We start from the raw sequence: 10252 nt of genomic DNA, 5'->3' as shown, positions 1-10252 counted from the left end.
GAAATATGATGGAATATAAACAATTCTTGGTCGTTTTGTCAGACATTTACGAGGTAGTCACCATTTAAGTGAACATCTGCAGGGGGGAGGAACTGATCTCTGATTCTGCAAGTTATAATAATAATAAGACCTCAATCAATGGTGCTAAAAATAGGAACAGCCCTGAAGTGTGTGTGTGTGAGAGAGAGAGAGAGAGAGAGAGAGAGAGAGAGAGAGAGAGAGGGAAAGAGAAAGAGAGAGAGAGGGAGAGAGAGAGAGAGAGAAGTTTACTGGGGGCAAGATTCATGTGCAACTGATGCTTCACACAACACATCCATCAACTTCTACAACCTCTACACTCCACAATGTGTATTTCATGCTGTCATCTGCTTTGCTGCCTTGAATATGTGTGGCATAAAATCTCTAGAAGCCTTACTGCATTTCTAGAATTGACAGTAACACTGCAGAATCCTTACAATTCTGTATCTAGAATCCCGAATGAAAAAGCTGTAAATTGTTTTGTGTGAATGTTCTAGAATCTTCAGTGTGAAAGTTTAAGAATCGTATAGAATCTTTAGCATGCTTTTAAAATACACACACACACACACACACACACACACACGCACCTGCCTGTGTCGATGAGAAATCATCATATGGCTCTAGACTCCTCTGTTTACTTTCTCAGTATTCTAGAATGTTCAGTGTGTTTATTACTTAAATCCAAGGTGTGGCTCCTTAGTAAACAGTGCAGCTCTAGAATCTTCAGGGTCATACTAGAGTCCTCTTGTGTCCTCTTGGGTCGCTAGACCCCTCGGCACGATTCTAGAATCATGTGCAGCCCTAGAAAAAGTTCTGAAGGTTCTAGAACACTTATTGCAGTTTTGAAATTCGGAGCCTTCTCACTCAGAATACTCTGTGGCTCTAGAATACCCTTCTGCTCTAGATAGTCTCACTGAAAAGGTTCTCAGAGTGAAATCCTCGATGCAACTGTATAATCTTAGGCACTGTAATGTAATGCTTTATTGGTCCGAGAAAATTCCGTACAGTTCTAGAGTCTTCCGTTTTTCCCTGTTTGTTTCAATACGTAGTTGTGTATTTGTTCATTATGAAAGCGATAGGAGGAAACATCTCCAACACCTGTTTATCACCGTTATGACAGGTTGTAGGAGGTGTTACTGTCATGGTGTGAATTTAGAGAGGATGTAGCAGAGGGGACACCGAGATTGGAAGTGATGATATAGAGTGCATTTTTTTCTCTAGACAATCTAAACGTAATTAGTGTCTGATGCTTGTTGCACTAATAAGCATTTAGGGTTAGTCAACCAGTAAATCAAAAAGAGGTCGACTAGTTTATGTGTTGTCTTCACTATAATTAAAATTTAATTTGTAATATCATTATCTTAAGTTGTTTTATTAGTGTGATGAAATGCAAAAGGGGTTTATATGTGGGGTTATATTTTTACTGCTGCAGGGTTTTTTCAGGCTACACTGTAAAGAACTTGCGTAGACGTCTCTTTGACTGTGCTGAAATGATTATGTCTAAAGGTGAGAAGCTCATGTCCTTCAACAAAGCCCTCCTTATAACTTAGATGAATATTGGATGTTGACCAAGATTTGCTCTTGTGGCTTGTTTGTTGTTCTCTGCTTTGTCAACGTTCTTATACCAAGGTATGAATGTTCTTGTTCTGACCCCTGCATACGCATGTGTGTGTGTGTGTGTATGTGTTTTGGATCTTGATTATAGATTTCTCAGATTCTCTGGTACTTGACTCCTGGAGAACCTCCTGGAGACTCCTGGATAAAAGGTTATTTACTTTACATACATCTGTTAAGTGTAATGTTTATTTTTCATTCTAGTATTATTGATATATTCTGATATCCCTTTAAATGTGTGCACCATTATTACCAATAAAACGGCAAAATAGATTTATTTATTTTCCTTAAAGGTCAAGGATCAAGGTTAAACATCAGTATCGAACAAATCACACTGATGTGTATCTACTCAGTTGTGTGTCTGTTTTTAGCTATAGTGGTGTTAGTGGACACTTCTGCCCTTCATAAAAGATCCCTTGTTATCTTGTCGGACATAGCAGCTGCTCTCTTTAATCACATCGTCAATGTTCTGAAACTCAATATTGGCTTTTGCGTTTGTGCTCGTGTTGTGGAACAAGTGTCATGACCACTTCAATATCTGGTATTTACAAGGTGTTTGGATAGGTTTCTTTGTAATATATTAATTACAATATCATTTACGTGCTGTGAAAATGGCAAAAAAAAATTATTTCATTACCGAATCACATTTTTAAACCCAATTTTAAACCCTTTTATGATAGTTGTGTTGATAGTTTAATAAAAATAAAGTGACCTTTAAAGACAGAGGAATTAAATATATATTATTTCTCAAATTTGAAGAATATGAGCATCTCGGACCTGTCGACTTTTCTTTGTTCTCTAAATAGACAATGTTAGTGAATTAATGACTGAATGTGAATAAAGGAATAACAGAAAGGAAGCAAATAAGGAAAGAGAGGGGGGGAGGAGAGAGAGAGAGAGAGACCTGTGATCAGTATCAGTGCTGAAATATCAAATACTTTACATACAATATTTTTATTAATAATATAGTAAATATTTGGTACAGAGACTTTAAAAAACATAAATTAATGGTTTAACCAGAAAATAATAAATTAAAATCCTTTTTTTCCCAATAAAAAGATGTTCTAATTAAGATGATTTCTATTTTTTTCTAATTATACCTGTTTAATTTTTATTCAAACTCTATTCAAACCCTAGAATAATCAACATCTGGCACAGACCCTGAATGTTAAATTTGTTCTGTAAGTAGATTTATACAGGAAACTTCTAGAAATCTTACATGTGTAGTATAAAGTATAAATCAATAACACGCTTCTTAATTTAATTATCTCCGAAACATAGTGTGAATTCAATACGTTATGCACTTCAGACTGTGCTCACACACGATACACACACAGACTGTAATAAAGACCTGAACACCGAAATAATAATATCATTTAAATGTACTCAGTGTAATTAATTGGCATTAAGGTAATTAGCTATATTTCAGGCAGCGTAATGAAGTAAACAGTGTTGTGCTTTTTTATGTGTGGATTGATAAATACTGTATACAAGCAGACACACCATAAAGCTTCTAATGCTGACCTATGGCATGCAGGAAATTAGGAATTCGTTTATTTGATTGGCTGATTAAACTTTTTTTTGTTTTGTTTTTGATGCTCATTGCTAATGAGGCGTTAGTTTTTGAATGTCGAGCTTCTGAGTTTTGTGCTGCTGCATGAAACCCATTTCACACCACGTAAACTGGAACACGCACTCCCAGTGGCATAATTTGCTGCACACTCTTTATCACATATTTTCTTTATCCCTAATACACACACACACACACACTCACCCACACACATCTTACTATATACTTTATGAGGACTTTCTACCTACATAATCTTAACCAATCTACAAAATGGAGACCTTCTGGCTCTTTAAAAATAAATAAATAAATAAATAAATAAATAGTTAAGAATAGTTAAGGATTTTAGTTAAGACATTAAAGCAGAGCAAAAATTTAAAAAAAATTTCATGGGTACTAGCCAGATGTCTTCACAAGCATAAAAGACAAGATCAGATATTTCAATATCTTCCTTTTCTTATATCTAATTATGTATGTATGTTTAATTATGTACAAATTCAAAATAAGTGTACTTACTCGAACAGACAGCACTCTCCTGAGTCATTTCAAGTGTCTTTCTGATTGTGTGATATGATGGAAGGCTTCATAAATCTTAACACTCGTTAAAGGTCAGTCAAAGGTCATGGACGTACCCATCCTTCTTTCCAGCAGGATAAGGAGCAGAGTGTAAGCTTTCATTACTGAGAAAATGAAACTGGGCTTTGTAGATCAAGGGCTTCATTATATTTTGTGCTACAAAGATTTTAAACCAAACGTGAACAACATACATCGCACTGGATCACTTTATACCAATTATCGAAGGTTTTCTATACCAGCATGACTCTGTAGTCAGTAGTTTAAATCAATGCACTTGTTCTAATGCATTAGCATTTCTATAGTAACTAATCCTTCACAGGGACGTGGTATGGTTATGGTATGGCGGATATAATAATCTAAGCCTAATAATAAAATGAAAGGATGCTGTATAGTCATTAACATGTTGCAGCTTTTTGCTGTGAGATATTTATTTAAAATAATATTTAAAAATATTTAGAGCATAAATGTCAGAGCATAGAGTTTTCTGCCATGGGAAATTCTTTAAAAGATAAATTCTTTTACATATCAATACAAATTACATAGTTACACTTTTTTTCATCAGGAGAGGAAAATCTAGAGTCTGGTAACATTACAAACAGCTTAACTAATGGAAAACTGTAACATTTGTAATAACAGGAACTAACTTGTAAAAACATTATAAAAAACTTATAATAACATTAGCAATAACAGGAACGATCTTGTGATAACATTAGTAATAACACTGTAACATTAGTAATAACATAATACAATTAGTAATAAAATAATAACATTAGTTATAATGGTAGTAATGACAAAAATTAACTTGTAATAACATTAGTAATAACATAATAACATTAGTAATAACAGGAACCAACTTGTAATAATGTTGGAGATAATATCATAACATTAGTAATAATTACCAATAACATATAACATATAACATAAATAATAACATTAGTAATAACAAATAATAACATAAGTAATAACATGAACTAACACCAGTAATAACATTTGTAATAATTTATAATAACATTATTAAAAACAGAAATTAACTTATAATAACATTAGTAATAACAGAAATGACCTTTTAATAACATTAATAATAACTCAAATAACATTAGCAATAACTTATAATAACATTAGTAATAACAGGAACTACCTTGTAATAACATTAGTAAAAACTTGTAATAACGTTAATAATAACAGCAGCAAACTTGTAATAACATCAGAAATAGTGTGCAATAACAGGAACCACCTTGTAATAACATTAGTAATCATTAAATTATTAATAATAAGACTAGAGTGTCTCACACCCTGGCATAGTTTATTGCTTAATTATAGATTAAAGACCAACTTAATGTATATGTATATCTTTCATCATTTGGATATAAATATATTCTCCCCTCTGGAAGAATTGCTCAGAACTTGCTACACAGTATTTATGATAATGAACTGGCCATTAATTTCAATCCCAATTTCAAAGTATTACGGAACATTCTACTTTGTTTAGACATTGTTGGTCTTGTGGAAACAATATGCAGTAGAATTTTCTATGATTTCTATAATTTTGCGATGCCTTTCCAAGCATCCTTTATGCTTCACCTAACCTCTGCATATCATGTGCAGAACTCAAATGAAACTAGATTATCTATTTATTTAAACAGGAAATGTTCACAATGGAGGATAAATAACAAAGAAAATATCATTTAAATGAATAAGGGCACAATCTAATGGGGGATTTCAAGCACTCTCTATATCATGTGAGAGCCATTGACAGGAAATGGAGGATGGTTAGGGAGGTTAGGGAAAATGTCTAGTTCAGCCATGAAACTCTACCCTCACACTGATTGGTTTTCTAGTCACTGACCCTTTAATACACAGACAAAACTCTTGCATCAACATGTTCCTATATCTCTATGTGTGTGCAGGTTCTATTAGCAAATCTCTGTCAGCATAGCAGATCTAACCTGCTAAGACCAAACCTATCTACATTCCATTCCCATCAAGACAATCTTATTAAGTTCATTCTGAATGTTGTCGTGACTGGCGTGTGGTTATTTCTCAAATATACTTTCTGTACACCAAGTATTAGGTTGCTGATTATGGCAGAGGTAATCTATCACCCTACCGTCCCACTAGTTGCAAGAGCTTTAGATGTGAAATGATATCATGCCTGCTTCGCAGATCCAAGGTTAGGGGTTCTGCCTTTTTCTCCATGTGCTTTGTGTACACTAGTTTCCTCCCCTAGTGCAAAGACATGCATTGTAGGCTGAGTGGCATCTCTAAATTGTCTGTGTTGGGTTGCCACCTCGTCCAGGGTGTCCCTTGCTTTGTGCCCCAAGTCCACTGGGACAGTCTCGACGTCCCCTGCAACCTTATGTAGGATAAATAGTACAGTACAGAAAATGGATGGATGGATTACAACCATGGAGTACAACATACATATATATAGATGTTTGATCTTTCTTTCTGATCTTATCTTCTTTGGACACCAGTTACATTATCTTTTGGTTAAATCCTTTCAGTTCAAACCTCAATAAGCTGAACATCAAAGTTTAAAGTCTGTTAAATGGTGCTATAAAAGTCACTGCAGATAAAACAACTGCAGTCTGAATCTTATCACCCACACATAGAAAAATTCATCGAAAAATCAATACGCTGTTAAAAACATATCAGTGGTCAGAGTATAAGATTTTTCTATTAAGGATCAGTAGAATGGGAACGTAGTTTTAGGAAGGATGATGCTCATACCTCAAAACATACCAAAAATATAATACAGAGATATAATACAAGGACAGCTCTGAATGCTCAGTCCATGAAAACTATAGAAGCTAGTTGAAAAGCTTGTCATCATTAAGACAATATGGTATTGTATAATAATTGTATGTGATGTGTATAATATATTCATCAGTGTATTAATTGATATGAGTATTAACCTTAATAAAAATATCAGTGTAGTTTTCTTTTGCTAGGAGTAAGATTCCTCTTATAAAAACATATGATGTGAAATGAGAAAGAAGTGATGAATATTATTTTAAACTAAATTAAAAATCAGAAATCTAAATGCAAATTAAAAATTCATTCATTCATTCATTCATTCATTCATTTTCTACCGCTTATCCGAACTACCTCGGGTCACGGGGCGCCTGTGCCTATCTCAGGCGTCATCGGGCATCAAGGCAGGATACACCCTGGATGGAGTGCCAACCCATCACAGGGCACACACACACACACACTCTCATTCACTCACGCAATCACACAGTACGGACAATTTTCCAGAGATGCCAATCAACCTACCATGCATGTCTTTTGACCGGGGGAGGAAACTGGAGTACCCGGAGGAAACCCCCGAGGCACGGGGAGAACATGCAAACTCCACACACACAAGGTGGAGGCGGGAATCAAACCCCCATTCCTGGAGGTTTGAGGCGAACGTGCTAACCACTAAGCCACCGTGCCCCTCATAAATATAAAATGATTAATTCATTTATTATTATATTGTTATACATTTATTTTATTGAATATATTAAATATTTTAATTTATTATGTGTTATGCTCTTAAAGCTGCTTCAGAAACACACACACACACACACTTTATTTTAAGGATTTGTATATTTTATTAGAGAGATCTTATCCTCTTAAAGTTGCATTCAGTACTACATCATGCCAACTTTCAAAAGTTAACAAAATAATTGATCACACTATATTTTATATTCTATTTAAATGAAAGCAAGTTCAGTGAGATAACACTGTTTTCTTGTCCACTAGGTAGCGCTGCAGCTCTGTAAGCTCTGCTGTTCACACAAGTCATGCTTAGAACAAACAGAAGTAAATTCATTCTAGATGTAAAAGCAGTGAAATGTGATGTGGAACACATAATTGTTGGACAGTTTTATTATATTGCTGCATGAATTCAGTATCAACCACTAGTATAATGAAATATTAGTTTTTTAAATGCAACATAAAATTGAGTTCCAGGCAGCTTTGAAAAGAAATATGAGCATTATGTGAGAAATAACACACTCCAAACCATGCTGTTATATGAAAATAATGCACGCCAAGGGGTATGATGTGGCACAGCATGCAAGCGGAGTGCCACTAAGAGTCCCCAGCCCTCACACCCCACCCCTATATGTGTTATGCAATTATTTTTGTATAACAGCGTGGTCTGGTGTGTTATTCCAATTAGATCACAACAATTTACAGCAGTTGTAATGTGTCGTTTATTAATGAACGAGATTTTAATGGCTTATTGACTAAGATGGATAGTTCCTGTTATTTCCACTGTTATAGCCCCAATAAACATTCACTCTCTCACTAGCCTTGAGAGTTCTGTTATTTTACCAAGAAACCACAAAGTGTAAACTCCTGAACTTTGTCTATAAAAAGCTCTTTCACACAAGACTCCTTCATTCATGTTAAAGAATTGTCTCCTTACAAGAAGACACAAAAAGTCAGAACTACGTTCCGAGCTGTAACGTTTCATCAAATAATGCGCACATTCCGACCAATCAGATTCGAGCATACAAGCAGACTGTGGTAAAAGTAATTAATATATAGCATAGATATCATAAATGTATTTATTCATGTTCTGCCCATAAAAGTAGGAGAAACACACGGAAAACATTTTAGTGCTTGATTGCTCTATAATTGTATTAGGTGAGCCTTTTTATTTATTTATATTTTTTTAATTAACTATGATTTTGAACTATGTTAGAAACTTGAGATCCATTTTTAAAGGCACAAACAGGAAAGCTGTTTAAATGATGATACACACTGTTTACACACTACACCTGCTTTACTGTTTACTCCATCATAAACACAGATGTTCACAGTAAAAAAAAATTTATTCAAACATTTTTCTCTTGGACCAATTTGCTAATGTTCCTTACTAGTTTTAAGACTAGTTAGTTTAAGTTCAGCTTAGTGGCATATTTAAAGTTTACTAAAAATCCAACTGCTCTGTAAGTGACTAATATCAGTAAGAGGTACGCATTTTTTTTTTAATTTTATAAATTCTATTCTTGTAAAATACTTTAGATTAAAGTATGATCCTTTTGCACTGAGATACACTGAAATGTTGTTCCAATTAAATTCTGACCAATCAGCATATTCTCTTAAACCCATGCTCAGATTTATTCAGATTATTCAAAACCTAACAAGTCATTTCAATCAAACCCACTCTTTCATTCTTTTATCATTTTCTTTATTCTTTATTTTTTTCTTCAGTTTTCTTTATTTTTATAAAGGCATCCAGTTATGACTTTCTATGCAGCCTTTTTATTGGCAATGTCTTTCAATTCATTACAGAGTAATGAACTGTTTAAATGATTCTCCGTGTCTCTCATAAACACAGCTCTAAAAAAAATCTATATATTTCTAAAAAAATAAAAATAAAAAAATTTAAAAAAATTCACATTTAGTAGTTGATAATTAAACTACTGGGATGGACCAAAAAGTTCTCGGGAGCTGCATTATTAAAGAAGGTTAAATGAGTAGATCAGAGAGTTAGTGAAGACAAAGACCATAAATATCCATTTTTAATTTGCAGTTATGACCTGCGATGTGTTACCGAGCCATCCTGGATGTCCATTACTTTGTGCCTCGAGTCCCCTGGGATCTCTGTTCTCCTTGAAACTAGGATAAGCGGTAAGGAAAATGAATAATATCTGCAATATTTCTCATTAATGTCTAATTAGTTCCTTTCTTTTGGGGAGAAAAACATTAGATAAGTTAAATGATCTCATTTATCATGTCCTCAAGCTTTCATTGTGCCAGTGACATGTTTAGATGTGCCAGCACAAGCAGATATCGACTCTACAGGGCATTTCACTGATCTGCTGCATACTGTTCCAGAAAGAAATCAGCCCCAGCATCAATCTTTCATCATTCCTTCATCACATTCTTTCTTCTAACAAACATTTTCCTTACGATCATAAATAACACTGGTGGTAGAAATGTACAGGTATAAATAAAAATGAAAAAAACAAATGAACACAATTTAAAACATTTGTTAAAAGCAGACTATTTCAGGTGGCTGTTTGCACTCATGTGTTCGATGTATAAGACAAATAAAAGCTAATAAAAGCTTATCCATGTTAATACTATAAATTTATCCAATATTTGAAATCTAGTAATACTATTAAAAGTACATATACGTCCAGTACTTGTTGAGTCCAGTCTATATATATATATATATATATATATATATATATATATATATATATATATATATATATATATATATATATAAAAAGGAAAATGTGTACATTACCATACAGCTTGTCTTCCTGAACTCACAGACTTTTTCGTGGTCCCACTAATAACACTAACTGGACAAGATTATGCTTTGTAATTGTTTTAGTGTCCAGTTGGCAGACTTTTTGATTACATCAAAGGAAATGATGTCAGAATAACAGCCTCTGTAATCTGACCTCCATGAAGCAAGGCGGCGTATAAAAACCACCTTCCTAATGATACACATACACATATACACAC

This window comes from Tachysurus vachellii, chromosome 25 (assembly GCF_030014155.1).
Source record: "Tachysurus vachellii isolate PV-2020 chromosome 25, HZAU_Pvac_v1, whole genome shotgun sequence".
NCBI classification, from domain to species: Eukaryota; Metazoa; Chordata; class Actinopteri; order Siluriformes; family Bagridae; genus Tachysurus; species Tachysurus vachellii.
The sequence above is the reverse complement of the archived record's forward strand: the minus strand, read 5'-3'. Positions refer to the sequence as shown.